Raw genomic sequence first — 16,546 nt, 5'->3', positions numbered from 1 at the left:
GCAGAAGGAAAAGTCAGCTATGTGTAACTGATCACAAGCCTCCATGAAACCTGCAATGATGATTCTTCTCCTTAGTTACATGGGCAAAAGAGCATATATTACACCTTACAAGCTTACAAATTTGTTCTTTCCTGCAGCTTCAGACACTGCAATCCTATTTTTACTCCCAATTCCTGTTTTTGAATGCATTCACTTTTAACACTCCCATCTGTCCTGTCAATATAATCCTTCTCCCACAGTAGTAATTCCCTCTGAAGCTTCCCAAGACATGCTAATAACTTTTCTTCAGTTATTTTTCTCTATTCCCTGTACCACATGTCTGTAATGTACTCTAACACAAAGGTTACTTGAGTACACTCATAAAAGGTTGTCACTGCAGGCCTTTTCAGCAGAGGCAAGTCACAAAATGGAAGTTACCTCACACTGCTAAGGGTTATACCCTCCCCGTATTTAAGCAGCAGTGAGAGCATTAGGCACTTGTTAATGGGACATGTCAGCTCCTATTGTACATGCTACGAATTCTCCTTTCCAGGTTTCATAGACCATATTTTATGTTAAATGTTGTGAATAACTCTGTATATGCAAAGTAATTGTTAAAAATCCTGTAACTTAAATTAGTTATGTGCATATGTAAATATACAATTATGTTTTGATAATTTTTGTTATGTCATAGTTCCCAGATACCATTTTCCTTGCCTAATAATCACAGGCAAGTAAGTGCTTCTTTTTCTGCTTTCCTGTGAACAAAGATCTTTTGTAAAAGCTGTACATTACTTTGTAGTAATTCAGATCACAATATGCAAAGGAAAAAGGAGAATATGTGACTGTAAAAACTCAAGTATAAAATATTTTTATCTTTGTGGCACTAATCTTTTGTTTCAAAACTGCAAATCAACATTAAAAAATAATAATCTCTAGTTTAAGTGGAAAGTGTTAGTTCTAAGACTGAAAAACAACCACAAAATAAAAGCATAAAGCTTTTTAAATATAGTATATGTTGTTTTTTATTTCCTTAGTGATATTTACTTATCGTTTTGATATTGATTAATATTTTTGCCTTTGAAATCTGATTATTTAAGAATTATAGTATGATTTTTGAAACTTTGAAGCTGAAATTGAACTGAAGTAAAAAAAAGAAAATAAAATTTCTTAAAAGTTTTTCTTAAGTTATGTGTAATACTTGCATACTGTTCACCACATACCTGAATTAACCTTTTCTTTAATAGTACTTTCTTTTTGATGCTTCAGCATGGTTAACATCTTATTAAAATCTACTTTATTACATAAAAATAGTATGAAATTTATGTAATAAGAAACCTTTAAATCTTTCTCTTTTAATAGAGGTAGAAGAAATGCTTATCTACATGGAAGATGAATGAAGAACATTTTGTCATTTGCAAAAAATCCCTCAGTTTCAACATACCTAGGTGCTGTCATGACAGCTTTTGAAGAGAAAATATTGTCATAAATATTGTGATGGAGTTTCATGGAACACAAATATGATCTCATGACTGAACAACTCATTTTCTAGATCAGCTGTTCACACATGGGCCTCATTTCAGGGTAGTAAAATGAAGTCCTAGGATGTCTCCACAGCTGGCTAAAGGTTGAATTCGAAGAATTTCTGAGCTTTATTAAGCCCAGCATTGTACATCACGATCACTGTCACTCATCAGTTTTATTTTGAGTGTACTTGGCAAAATGAAGAATCTGAAGAATCATGTTCTATGAGCAGAGAAAGCTATGGCAAAGGAAATGTATTGATTACCCTGGAAATTCAAGATACATTTTCCATCTTACTGAAGTGAACATCTCCACAACGACCTCTGTAATTTGTTTTGCAGAGCTACAGGCTGGGGTCAGAGTGGCTGGAGAGCAGTCAGGCTGAGAGGGACCTGGGGGTGCTGGTCGACGGTAGACTGAACATGAGCCTGCAGTGTGCCCAGGCAGCTAAGAGGGCCAATGGCATCCTGGCCTGCATCAGGAACAGTGTGGCCAGCAGGAGCAGGGAGGTCATTCTGCCCCTGTACACTGCACTGGTTAGGCCGCACCTCGAGTACTGTGTCCAGTTCTGGGCCCCTCAGTTTAGGAAGGATGTTGACTTGCTGGAACGAGTCCAGAGAGGAGCAACAAAGTTGGTGAGGGGTTTGGAACATAAGCCCTACGAGGAGAGGCTGAGGGAGCTGGGGTTGCTTAGCCTGGAGAAGAGGAGACTCAGGGGTGACCTTATTACTCTCTACAACTACCTGAAGGGAGGTTGTAGACAGACGGATGTTGGTCTCTTCTCCCAGGCAAGCAGTACCAGAACAAGAGGACACAGTCTCAGGCTGCGCCAGGGGAGATACAGGCTGGATGTTGGAAAAAGGTTCTATACAGAAAGAGTGATTGCACATTGGAATGGGCTGCCTGGGGAGGTGGTGGAGTCACCATCACTGGAGGTTTTTAGGAGAAGACTTGACGGGGTACTTGGTGCTGTGGGTTAGTTGCTTGGGCGGAGTTGGATTGGTTGATGGGTTGGACGCGATGATCTTGAAGGTCTCTTCCAACCTGGTTTATTCTATGTATTCTATGTATTCTATGATTTACAAGCATTACAGAAATCAGTATCCAAAGGTTTTTGTACTTCAAACGAGCTTGAACTGGATAAAGAGATTTGACATTTTGTATCTCATTCTGCCTGATATCAGAGAGTCCTCTAATGTCAGAAAACTGCATGATTTGTACCACATGGCCTTACAAACTGAAAGTTACTGCAATGTCTTAATGGATATAGGAAACTGCATTACCATGAGCATTCCCCAAAATTCAAGTCACGAGGGAATTATGGCATTAGAAAAATATTGCAGCATTTTTTAGCTAAAATTTGTATTAACATCAGTGAAACACAGTATGTTTAGTGAAATTAAATTTAATAATTTTAACAATAACTGGACTTAAAATATATTTTAAAGAATCTACAATATCTGAGAAAGTTTAATTTTCATCTAAGGAGACCAGTAAAGGCCTTTTCAAAGTAGTGCTAAAAACATCTTAAGTTTATATACTGCTCATATGTCATGACATATACAGCAGAGAAAACACATATTGCATTGAAATATGAGAACCATCATGGTAAGAAATTAATAAAGTGAGCTCAGGAGTTCTTTGTTGTGTTATATTGTATACTTCTTTTTACTGGTTTTTCCTGGACTATAAATAACAAAGACATTAAATGCATGAATCTGATGATGGGTAAGGATGAGGGAGACAGGGCATTATTGCCTTTATGAATTCACTTGTTCATCCAGACTGAGTTTTGTTAATCCTGTCAGCAGAAATGAGCCTATACATGCTTCAGCAGAAATTCCAGCTGGCAGTACAACCAACTGGGAAGCATCAGTCAAAGGAATCTCTACGTGGTGAATGTGAATCTGTAACTGGATTTCTTGCCTGAAACTGTTAAAGCTTCAAAAGAAGTCAACCTGTCATACTCTTTTGGATGCTTGTGGTTTATTCCTCTTGTGGCAATTAAACAGATTGTTAAATAATTTTCCCCTAATTAATATAGTGTTGTATGCCTGTTTATTCTTTTCCTAATATCCGAATTCCAGAAGTCTTCCGTACATTATATATTCACTATGAAATTGTATGCAGCAAGTTGCCAAATCCACAGCTGGATATATTTCAAATGACATGTTTCACTGCAACACTATCAGAAGGATCTTGAATTAGGAAGTTTTGCAGTGTTTTAAGAGGACTATGAACAAAAGAAAGAGGACAACATGGTTAACTACATATTAACAACATGCAGAAACCTAATAGTATAACCATATAACTTTATATCCCTATAGCCAAAATCCTAAGGTCATATATCATAACTACATCACAACATCATTTGTATTAGTTATATATGGTTCTCTGTAGGAAGAAATACTCTAGAACTACAAATTAAATTTTTCATGTAATGATTAATATAATTAAACTAAATTAAATTAATCATTACTTTATTATTAAATTAATAATAATTGCTAAAGCTAGGAATTTAACAAAGGACAGATCCAATAAAGACTTTGGTAATACAGGGTTAGATGCAGCAATTTGTAAATTGTAGGTAATAGATTTCTGTGTGAATGTTAAACCCAAAATGCATTTTACACTAAGAGTCAGTGGATAAAAATAGGCATAAAATAGATCATAGGTCTCTGTTCTTATAGTTAAATGACTTACCCATTAGATACCAAAGCCAAGCCTCTTATACACATTCCTTGAAGAAGAATTCAAGTCTTCCAGAGAACTCACAGAAATGACACCTTGCAAGTTTTGACAGCAAATACTTTAAGTCTCAGGAGGGATTTCTAAATGACAATTTCCAGCATAAAAACAAAGATCACTCAAATAGTTTTTCTTGGATCTGTCCCTACAGTTCCATCTACTGAAATATAATAAAGATAAATTAATGGAGACATTGGCCTCACAGCTAAGGTAGTACAGAATAAAATACTGGTATTAACTTAAAATCTTTTATGGAGGGCCACTTACAACAAAGCCTGGTAGATGCAGAACTATAAAAATCCTTAGTAAAGTAATGCTTCTTGTCCATAAAGAGTCCAGTAATAGTCTTACAAGCTATAGTGCTTTTGATCATTATTGTAAAACACTGCAGTATCTATTCATAAAGACTACTGCTTGATTCATCACTCTGTAACACCAGCTTTTATGCCTCTATAACGACTCTAAGTATTTTCCTTTTCAATTAATTTAGTACTCATGGCAGGTGCCAGGTTGCAGAATCCAAGGCTCATTACTCATTCACAGAAGTAATTTCTCAAAGTCTGTAGATTTCCTCATTGCTCAGCAGCTGACCTTTCCCTGTTTGATCTTTATGTGTTGTTGGTGTAATTCTGGCAGACTAAGATACAGACATGAAGCACCAAGGAGTCAAAATGGAAAACCCATATCTCTGTCCCTGTAATGCTCCTTGCATTGCTCTATCAATTTCCTTAATAGCAGTAAGAATGACAACCACAGTAATAATTTAAACTGCTCTTAGCAGTAGAATCCAGAACACATGGATATATGGTTTTAAGTTAAAAAAATGAGACATTGTCTGTACTTTCCTTGTATATAACTGTATTGTGGTCCATTTTTAACAGGCAGGCAATGGAAAGTTCTCCAAAAATATATTCCATTGGATGCATGAACTGCGAACATAATCTGCAGTTCTTACCTTCCATTTCCTAGGCAAATAGTCCCCTCAGAGCCTATCATAGAGATACTGAGTTTCATCAAAAGTACTAAGCACCTAGCAAAATGTTAGAGAGAACTGACTGAGCTGAGCTGCTGAGTGAGCAGAGAAAACCAGTACTTTTCCTTTTTGCTCTGTGTACTGTGGACCGCAGTGAACATAGGGACTGGATCACCTTCTCCAGAGTACTAGCATCAACTGAGAAACATTATTTCTTGACATGGATGCTGTCTGTGTGTTTGTACAGGAAGGAGAGGAGGATTCATTCAAAAGACTACAGTTTTGCAGGGAAAGTGGCTTAGTTATGCTTCTAAGCTAGGTGAACTCATCTTTGTACCTCGTGTACGTGATAGAACAAGTAGGAGACATAACACACAACTTATCCTTTGATGAGCTCTAGTGACATCAAAGACACAATGAGAGAATTTTAACAGTTTTAAAAGCTATTAACAAATTTAAGAAATACATCTATAACATATTAGCTAGGACCTAACTGCAGTGTATCTCTTTTATGCAGAGTTGCTGAACTTTAATATTTCCACATTTAGAAGAAAGGTGAAAAGTATTTCATGTAAGCTCTTTTGCTCTTCCTAGCACTTCATTTCTGTAAGTGTGTATCTATGTGTATGTGTGTGTAGATATATATAAACCAAGTACTTCAGTACTAAGAAAAAGATATTTCATTACAATAATAATCTCAGCAAAATGCAACTGGTTCTGAAATTGCTAAATTTATCCTGTCCATTCAGTTCTAAAAATATTTTACTTTTAAAGGTGTAATAATCATAGAATTATGAATGGTTTGGGTTGCAAGGGACTTCAAAGCCCACCCAGACCAACCCTTCTGCCATGGGCAGGTACAGATTTGACTTATCTGTCCATCAATCTATCCATCAAATTCATCCATATCTCTCCGATTTAGTGACAAGGATATAGTGGACGGGCCACACCAAGGCCAGGACCACATCAAGGCCTTACAGAAATCTAGGTAGATGACATCTATAGCTCTTCCCTTGTCCACTGATGAAGTCATTCCATCACAGAGGCTACCAGATTAGTCAGGTATTCTTTTATATAAAGGGCACACACCTTGCCCTGCCCCTCTCTCCTTGCCTGTATCTCCTTAACAATTTATAACCAATGATTGCAGTATTCAAATTGTATGATTCTTCCCACCACATTTCATTAATAGATATTAGATCTTAGCTTGGTGTAGGGGAGCTTCAGCTGAGCTACAGGACACATCACCTTTTTGAGGAACACAGCCTAATTATTTTGAAGTACTTCAGAGATGATTCCCTGTTGGATCTTGACATATAGGAAGATCCTGGCTGTTCAAAAGTCCATCGCCTTTCCACGTTAAGTGTAGTTTAAAGCTCTCCATGTAAGTCTGGCCAGCTTATTGTCAAATATACTCTTGCCCTACTTGGTCAGGTGAATTCCATCAGCTCTCAACAGACCAGCTTCTTAAAAGTAGACTCATGATCCAAAAAGACAAAATCTTGAGTAGAACACTAGTCACACAGACAGGCAGTGACCAAGTAGATCAACTTTGTGTGTTTAGCTTCCTCTGGATCCTGTCCAATATTCATGTGTTCTTCTCTCTCCATCCCTAGAGTGTAAACACAGGAGCACTTTAGGACAAAGATGTTTGTACCCCAAGCAGAAACAAAGGTCCAGTTGCCATCACCTGATAAGTTGCTTGTCTCACTAGGCTTGATGAATTCAGGCTTAGTTTCCACTTGCACAGGGCTGTCACTCAGCCTGGGACAAGGGAGAAAAATAGCCTGGAGAAGAGAAGGATCAGGGGTGACCTCATTGCCCTCTATAACTACCTGAAAGGTGGTTGTAGACAGGAAGGGGTTGGTCTCTTCTCCCAGGCAACCAGCACCAGAACAAGGGGACACAGTCTCAGGCTGTGCCAGGGAAGGTTTAGACTCGAAGTGAGGAGAAAGTTCTTCACTGAGTGAGTCGTTTGTCATTGGAATGGACTGCCCAGGGAGGTGGTGGAGTTGCCGTCCCTGGAGGTGTTCAAGAGGAGATTGGACGTGGCACTTGGTGCCATGGTCTAGTCATGAGGTCTGTCGAGACAGGTTGGACTTGATGATCCTTGGGGTCTCTTCCAACCTTAGTTATACTGTGATACTGTGATACTGTAATCTCCCACTCACAGTCCAAGATACTGCACTGCCTGTTGAGTTGTCCTTGTATCACAGCTATTTGTTTGAAAAGCTCATCTATTTGGGCATACGAGCATCCATGATATCAAACTCTGCTTTCAGGTGCAGGGCTTTCCAAGTGCTGGAGCTCTAATCTACCTAAGGTCTGGATAGCCATTTCATAATAATCATATCTTCAGAGGTGAACAAAAAGTAGTTTCCAGTTATTTTTGTAATGAAGAATGCAAGTACCTAAATGAGACTTCATCTGAGTTACATTATGTGCTAAACCAGCATTTGATAACTAGCATCTCTTGTGTATGAAAGCAGAGTATTTTCTTTTCCAGTTTTTTAACTACTCATATTCAGTAACAAACAAAAATGTAGTTTATGAAAGCAAAAATGTTATTCCAATATATTAAAAAATTATATGCATAAGAAACCAAGATAGTTTAGATTTAAGTTCTTCAGGGATGCAATGATCAGAAACAATCATTTTAGTACAGTAACTAAAGATAATAGTTTCTTTGTTTGATAACTTAATTATATTAAAACTTATGTAAGTATTGTTTATCCTAAAAGGCAATTAAAAAATAGAAACTTATAGAAAATAATAATGGTCTTTATTTAGAAAAATTGCTAAATAATAGAAAAAAAATTGAAGTCATTTTTAGATCATGTTTTTCAGCTTGCTGATTTAAACACCGATTAAAAGTCTTCATTTAAATCAGTGGATTTAAATCAAATTAATCTGTCCCACTTTAAAGTAATTATAAGACCAAAGATTCTTTATTAACAATGACATTAAATAGTATTCATTAAAAGGCTAGTTGTTCTATGAATCCATTCCCAAACTGTTTGCCAAGAAGTGTTCTATAATGAAAATATGTAGATTTATATGAAAGAAGGCTTTTTTGTTTTGTTATTCCCTGAGGAACTGTTTATTAATTTATTATATTAGAAGCCAATTTTTTAAATACACTTCAACTGGCTTTTATCAACATTATATTCCTATTGTTGTCCTTTAACCTACATCTTAAACATAACATGAGGCAATCTATCACTCAGCAATGTACTCAGCAAAAATTGAAGACCTTAGGAAGAACTTAGGAGTTTTAACAATGAAAAGTAATCAAGTAATCAATTGCTCATTTAATTAGATTTTTCCTAATTTAGGTAAAATTAATTAATGCAATGATGTATCTTCCTCCTACAGTGTACAGGGAAGGAAATGGCCTTATAGCCAAGAGAATTGACTGATCAGGGCTTGAAACAGTTAGAGATTTCACCAGCCTCCTGTGAATGAAATTTTATGTAAAAAAAATTTTGTTCTAACTTAAGGGAATACAGAAATAAGAGGAGCAGCAGGTCCAGAACTGGAACTGGTGTTTCCTTGGGAGACAAAGAAGCCAAGAATGGAAGGGATGCACTGAGAAGACATTTGTGCCATCTCTGGGGACCGTAGCTTATGGAGTTATGACTGATTACTGAAGCTTTGAACAGTTGTGACTACTTTCAGAAGTTACATAGAGAGCTTTTAGTTTCATACAGTTTAGGTAGATAACATATTTTATTTGGAACTACAGAGAATGTTAGGGACTGAAATTAAATTTATTAATAAAAACAGGGCCAAAAATAAGACAATCAAGAACTGGGCTCTAGGTGTAAAATCTAGTGATTTTCACATTGGAAAGATAACTATAACATCAGATTGAGGGTTAGAGGTATGGTTTTTTTCAAGTGTTTATGCTACTTACGATATTTACTTGAAATAGAAGATAGACACAGTGATTTTGATTTGCAATGTTTGCCAAGGAAAGGGTACTGGGATGGAAATGCACTGGAAATACAGGAAATCACAAATCCTGTCACAATCACACCAAGTTTTTGCATTTCATCCTTGCTATTACCTTTGATCTTCATAGCAACTTTTATGATAAAGACTATTTGTATAATCTTTATCAGTTATTGGACTTTTATCAGAGAAGAAATGGAAATACTTGTTCTGGGTCAGGTCATTATCATAGTAAAAAAAAGCAACTAAATCCAATTTAGATTTCCAAAAGGAAGTAAAGAATATTTAAGGATAATCAGTTTCCAACACTTTCCTGTTTCTCAAGAAGTCCAGATGAACTCTTACCTGTTCTCATCATGTCATTCTCAGATTTTAGATAATATAATACTTTCTCTTTAGATGATGGCACAGAACAATAGCTAAATCACAAAGAAAACAAAAATCTACGTAATCATCTATATATTTTACATTGTATATAAATAATATATATTATATATTTATCTAATTTATATGTCAATTGCTTTAAAATCTGACCTCATAGAAAAATCTTTCTAGTTTAGAGTGGGACAGATTGCTCTATAGCTCCAAAAGGGACAAAAGAATAATGCTCACACAAATTGATTGGATAGTTATGGAAAGTTTATATGGAAAAGCTATCCATAGTCTACAAAAACTGTAAAGCATAGCCATGAGCATAGCAGAGCATATAATGTTCAAAGAAATTCGCAATCTAAACTTAATGCACAAGTTCCTTTACACCATATTAAACAAACAAACAAAAAACCAAAACCACCACCAAAAACCACAGCACTTCCCTTCTCCCCATGTGGAGTCCACCAGAAACCCCAGGGCTCTTTCTCCAACACCAACACCATCTCCTACACACACACACCTTGCTAAGCTGGTTTCAGGCTGGCCAGCCCTGAACTGGCCCCCTTTTTACCCTGGTGATAGGCCTAAACAGATCAAGATTGCACATGGGAAAAAAGTTACTTATTCACTCAAACCAAAGAGGCCTGTGTTACTCCCCCATTGCTACCAGATAAGAGAGCATCTCTCTCCCATGGGATCAGAGGGGGAAGAAAAAGAAAGACAATAACTTTGCAGCCAGATTTATAAGGGTGAAGAATTTATGAGTAGAAATACACTATTTCCTGTGTCCACACACTGGGCTGGACACTCTGGACACTGGAGGTCTCCACTCTGAGGCTTCTTTTTTGGAGGCACTCAGCCTAAATAACCACAGCCATCCTACCATTTACATGAGAAAAATAATACTCTGGTTGTTGGTTGGGTTTTTTTAACATACACGTAAAATTCGTTGCAAATACCAAACCCAAAATCATATTTGCCTTTCACTGCACACTATATTTCTTTTATTATTCATTCTATTCTAATCCTTTCACCATATTTCTCTTATTAAAATATGATGATGCATCAAAGCTACAAAGCTTCCAAGTTCTTCCACTGAGTGATAGCTGATCTGTTCCACTTAAATGGAATAGTAATCTATTCAATCAGCAATGTCAGTGATAACAATGTACTAGTCAGTGAACTAGTTTTATTCTCTTGGAGAAGTCTAGCACAGACTCAACATACTGATGAAATCTTTTCCTGTGTTCAGAATAAAGCAGATATTCTTATGTGAACCTTTTTGTAATCTCTGGAAAATAGATGTTTCTCACACAAGGTATGAATCTGAGAAAGCAAAACCCTTGAACTGTAAACTCTGGTTTAATTCTCTTTCTTATATAAAGTAGTACTCAACATCTTGAGAAAGTTGAGTCTGAAAAATTAAAGTAGCTGCCCTATTCACCTGCCCCTGACCTATATTTTCTCATTCTCACCTGTACATTGGGCTTTTGACTTTGTAATTCATGAACTCTGAAACACCTTTCTTATTCTGAAGAAGTAAATGGAATTTTTTTTGGTGCTTCTTTTATTTTTAATGTCTGTTTTGCAGTTATCATTTTGCTTCTTACTTGAGCACAGGATATGAGTCTCTTATATGTGGCCTCTGAAGATCCTGTGCATACCTATTATTCCTTAATAACTATTTCAGGGGATTTTTGCTTACATCTAAACAAAAAATTAAAGTCCATATTCAGTTTTTTACAATTCCTTTGTAAGTTACATCCAAATGCAGAACATAAACCTTACGGTGGTAAATGATAACATCTCATGCTATTGACTTACCAAATTCAACTATATAGTTTTATGATAATCTCTTGATATTTAGTTTCTTCAATCATAAACTATCAGTTATACTCTTAAGAAAAGCACCAAAACATAGTTTATTTCAAAATGCATTAGAAAAAAATATCTCAAATATATTACTTTCCAAGGGAATATGCTTGTTGTAGCAGTACCACTGTGCAAATATAATACTGGAAATTGAGCTAGTACAAGTATAATGTGCCTTCTTTACAATGAGGGTGGTGAAATACTGGAATGGGTTACCCAGGGATGTGGATGAAGACCCTTACCTGGAAGCATTCAAGACAAAGTTTATGTGACCTGGGACAGCCTGATCTAGTTGGAGGTGTCCCTGCTCACTGCAGGGGGAGTTAGTCTAGAGGACCCTTGAGGGTTCCTTCCATCCTGATGCAATCTGTGAATCTATGATTTTAACTCAAGATAGCTAAAATGTGGGAGTACGAGTAACCTGTGTCATTGATGTCCAAACTGTGAGCTTTGAGTGCTTTTGACCCTCAAGTCATCATATTCTGATTCTTATGAGAGAGTAGGTAAAGAGAAAACTTCAGTACATTTATGAGATGTAAGTGTCCCATGAGCTTCCCCAATATTTGAATCATGCTTACTGTTGGAGGCACTGCAAGTGAAAATTAGGAGGGAGCTGCTTAGCAGTCTCTGTTAGCATCTTTTTCTGACATTGATCAGAAGGAGTGTGAGCAGGCCTTGTCCTTTCCTCAGCGGCACCAACTACCTCATTTCTTTTTAAGTGAAGGAAAAAAAATTACAACTTTCAACATTCCCTGAGCCACAGAAGCAGTGAGTAAGATAGATTCACAAACAAAAGTGTTGACTTTTTCTCTTGTTTCTTCTTGTTATATGGTGAGCTACCTGATTTGGTTAAGTTCTTATTTGACTCCTTGAGACATTTCAAATCAAAACTATGATCTCTGCTATTTCACATCAGTTAGCAATACTTTGCAGCTAAAGACAGCTGAAGGATTAGTTTTCATCAAGTCACACAATTTTCCCATTATACAGGAGGCTTTTCTGATCGCCTAAAGTGAGAAAGTACAGAGGGAAAGAGGGAGGAGGTAGAACATGCATTTTTAAGGAACCCTTCAACACTGTATTAGGGAACAAGGAAAATAAACAGACCAAAATAAATAAAAAGTCCCATTTCTTAAATATCAGTGACATGATGTTCATGATGAAAAGCTGGCCAGCATTATGAGAAAAGCCAAAAATAGTATTTCTGTGGGTAAGGAGAGGTTTTCTGACAAAGCAGAAAGAAGCTTTCCACTTGTTTCCAAGCTCCAGAAACCACATAAGCTCTTTCTCCAGAAATAGATAGAAATTAGTGAAGCTCCACTATTTGTTAAGTGGCCTACTATGAAATATTTGCCTATTTTTGCAGTCTTTGCTTTCCACATTTCAGTTAAGTCCTGAGACTAAAAATAAAATACATTCATAGTGAAAGAATTTTTGTCTTCTTAATTATAAATGTAAGATAATGAGAGCTGATGATGGGCTATAATGCAAAAAGATGCAAAACAAGACACATCTTCCAATAATAGCAAAACCTTTCAAAACATTATGAAACCTTTTTTTCTTCTTTTTATTTTTTTGCTCATTCGGTTGGTTGGGTTGGTTTGTTTGTTTTCCACACAGCAGTGCAGAGTATTATTGTTTAACAAATTGTAATTTACACAACAAAACAAATGTTAGCAGCCATGTCAGTATCCTATATCTGATAATCAAATATTTTTACATCAAGTGATATTATACAGCTGTGTGATTTGAATGATTAAATATATTTATTTAAATAAACATAAAACAGATTTGTGGGGACGAAAAGGACAGCTGTAATGTCAGTGTATCAAAATAGAATTAGATCATTACCACCATATACTGTAGGAATAGAGGAGGATGAAAACCAACAGTTCAGCCATAATGATTTCATTAGGATATATATGTGGAGAGATGAAAGGAAAAGATCGCTAACAGATTGCTAGTGAAGCAGAGAGTGTGAAAGCAGTTGAATGTGGTAATACTTGGAGAAAAGAAAATAGAGGCGCTTCAGAAAATAAATATAAGCTAAATTATTTCTCTGTTTAAGGCTGGTCACAAGTATAAGATAAAATACACATTTTGTAAATTCAGCTCAGAGCCATTGATCTCTTTTGAGCATTGAGCCTAATGAGGCAAGCAGGAGAAAATCGTAATGGGTCGTGCACATGTGTGTTGTTGGGCTTGGATTATTGTGTAGAATTAAGTCATATTTTCTATAGAGAAGTCTTTCAAATAATGACAAGATTCTATTACAAATAAGAATATTAACATTATTTTATAATGAATAACTCCTGAGCTTATTTAACTATAAGTAAATATTTACTGTGTCCGCTCCACAAACACATGCTTTTTTAAGTAGCTATGTATTATTTATGAGTATCAATTTGAATTGGGTCATTTTTGAGGGGCCATGTTTCACATAGACAATAAAATGAAACTAGAGACTTTTCCATCTTCTAAATAAATGCTTGCTATTTAATTCACTGACCTGCAGATCTGTTTGAGATCTCTTTCAGCAATGGCTAAAATATCTTCATAAGAATTTATAATTTAATGTCATACACCTTTACAATGCATTTGGAAATCATCAGTAAAAGGATTCTCATGTGTATAGTGAAAGAGTCTATATATTATACTGATAAATGCCAGACTCTGTGATTTTTGCGCATGTTCATTAACAAAAGTGCTAGATTATATAAAATAAGCTCTGATTTATTTATTTTTTTAATATATATTCAACAGTGTGTTTAAGATGTCTCTTAAAAAGAAAACCAGAAAGCACCGAAGGAGAAGTCATCTTGAGAATAGCCAACAGAATATGCCAAGTGCCCAGATGTTCCTAAACTGCCTATGCTTTCTGGAGATTATGCTACTTTTGCCACTAGAGACTATGTTTTCCTTAAACAGATCTCTAACTGAGTGCTATTTACTACAGGTAACCAAGCTTTTAAGTAAAAGAGGACAGGAACCAGTGACTGATCCACAGGCTGAGTGTCAAGAGAATCATCAGGGGGAAAAAAACCCAACCCCCAAACAATAACAAAAAACAAAGACTGAATTTTAAAATGATAACCCAATATCCAGTTAAGAACTAGTTATAGCTGTGTATACCCATGCCCCTCTTCATTAGAACTACAAATGTACCTGTTGGTTATTTTTGGATCAAGTATAGCCAGAGCTCTCTCAAACATTGTCACAAAATCATTCATGGTTTTTGACTTCTAATTATGCTTCCTGGAATATTTTTACCCAAACCAGTAGCTGGTTACGATCCAGGATGTAGTATAGGTTGGCACAGTTTCTGGTAGAAATTATGAATGAGATCACCGTTTTAGGAAGGGAGAGAATTGAACAAAATATGAACACAGACTATGCAGCACTACTACAGGACACAGCAACAAAACACTTTCATGTCCTCATGACAGAGTTCAAAACTCAGAATGTACAAATAAATAAATTTCCTATATAAACCAAATATTCCTAGTAAAATTTTCCTTTTGTGTAGTCCCAGGACTTATTCTTTTCAGGACAAACTAACTGGGATTAATAGTTACAGTATGATAATATCTCAGGGAACTTTGTAAGGCTTTTGTGCATATGTAGCTGTAGCAGCATGAATATTCATGTCCAAAATGCAATGGTGTACAATGCTGTATGCACACTGCTAACAATCTCAGGTCCCTTGTTATTTCAGTAGCCTATTGTTTTATTTTCTTCAGTAACACTTCTCAAACTACTGCTCAGTGCCAATACAAATTCTTTGGGACCTTTCCACATTAACCTTGACCGGCCTTTCTTTGCAAGTAGAAAATTAGAAGTTTTGTGTTTATCAGACTTACCTGATACCCCAAAGACATAGAAATTATTTTTATTTCTTTTTTTTTAAAGCATACAATACAATGGAAACACAGCTAGTCATGCCACTGGGTGTATGCAGACTCTCCAGACTGCTTCTTTTTGCACATCTTCTTTGTTCAAGTTCCATTTTTTCCACCTACATTTTCCCTGGCCACTTTGTCATTATGTCAATTACTAACTGACAGAGTGATATGTGTGACATAAATCTAGAAATATGTGCACTTCATTTGCTCTATTATTTTAATGTCAAAATGCAGGTACAAGAAAAACAGCAGCATGAAAGCTGGATTCTCATCTGCCCATAAATGAAAGGGGGGGGTGGGGGGTGGTGTGGAAATTACTTATCTTTTCCTCATGCAAAAGGGGAATTTTGTTCAGTATCAAAGAAAATGTCTCTGACATTTCTCATTTGACTTTATAGTGCCTGTAATTCTTTTTTAATTTTAGTTGATTAAGAGGGAAACACACAACATACTTCCTGTTGAAGCTTTTTATTGCATTAATTGTGCTGCTTTGTCTGATTGCTCAGAACTTCTGCCTTACATATGTTCTATTAAAAGTAACCGGGTTTTGATTGCTATTATTACTGGGATAAAATCTATGCTGATTAGATGACAAATGTGCAGTTACGTTTATTGGTATCTGTGAAAAAGACAATAGTTCTATAATTCAGGGACTACTGGAATCTAGTACACTCAGTGATTAAGAGATGTGATTCAAAGTAATTTTGATATGTTGCTACAACAAAGATTGTAATTTCTTTTTATCCAGTATGGAGTGTGCTTTCATTCTGACAGGGCTTTTGGGACACAAAGTGTATAAAATTAAGAGAATTCAAATTTTTTTCACATGGGTAAGTTGCTAATAGAGAAAAACAGTGTTCTGGTACTATCTACTTAACAAGGGCAACAAAACAAATGAAGATGAGGGCACATTCTTCAACATATGGAAGCAGCTTGAATAAGCTTGCTGCCATGGTTTAGTTGATTAGATGGTGTTGGATGATAGGTTGGACTTGATGATCTCAAAGGTCTTTTCCAACCTGGTTCATTCTATTCTATTCTATTCTATTCTATTCTATTCTATTCTATTCTATTCTATTCTATTCTATTCTATTCTATTCTAACCTAACCTAACCTAACCTAACCTAACCTAACCTAACCTAACCTAACCTAACCTAACCTAACAGCATACATAGAACAGGGACCCTGTGTTTTGGCCAGTAGTAGTTAAGGCTTGAAATAC

This window comes from Dryobates pubescens, chromosome 7 (genome assembly GCF_014839835.1).
Source record: "Dryobates pubescens isolate bDryPub1 chromosome 7, bDryPub1.pri, whole genome shotgun sequence".
Lineage (NCBI taxonomy): Eukaryota > Metazoa > Chordata > Aves > Piciformes > Picidae > Dryobates > Dryobates pubescens.
This window is presented reverse-complemented; position numbering follows the sequence as displayed.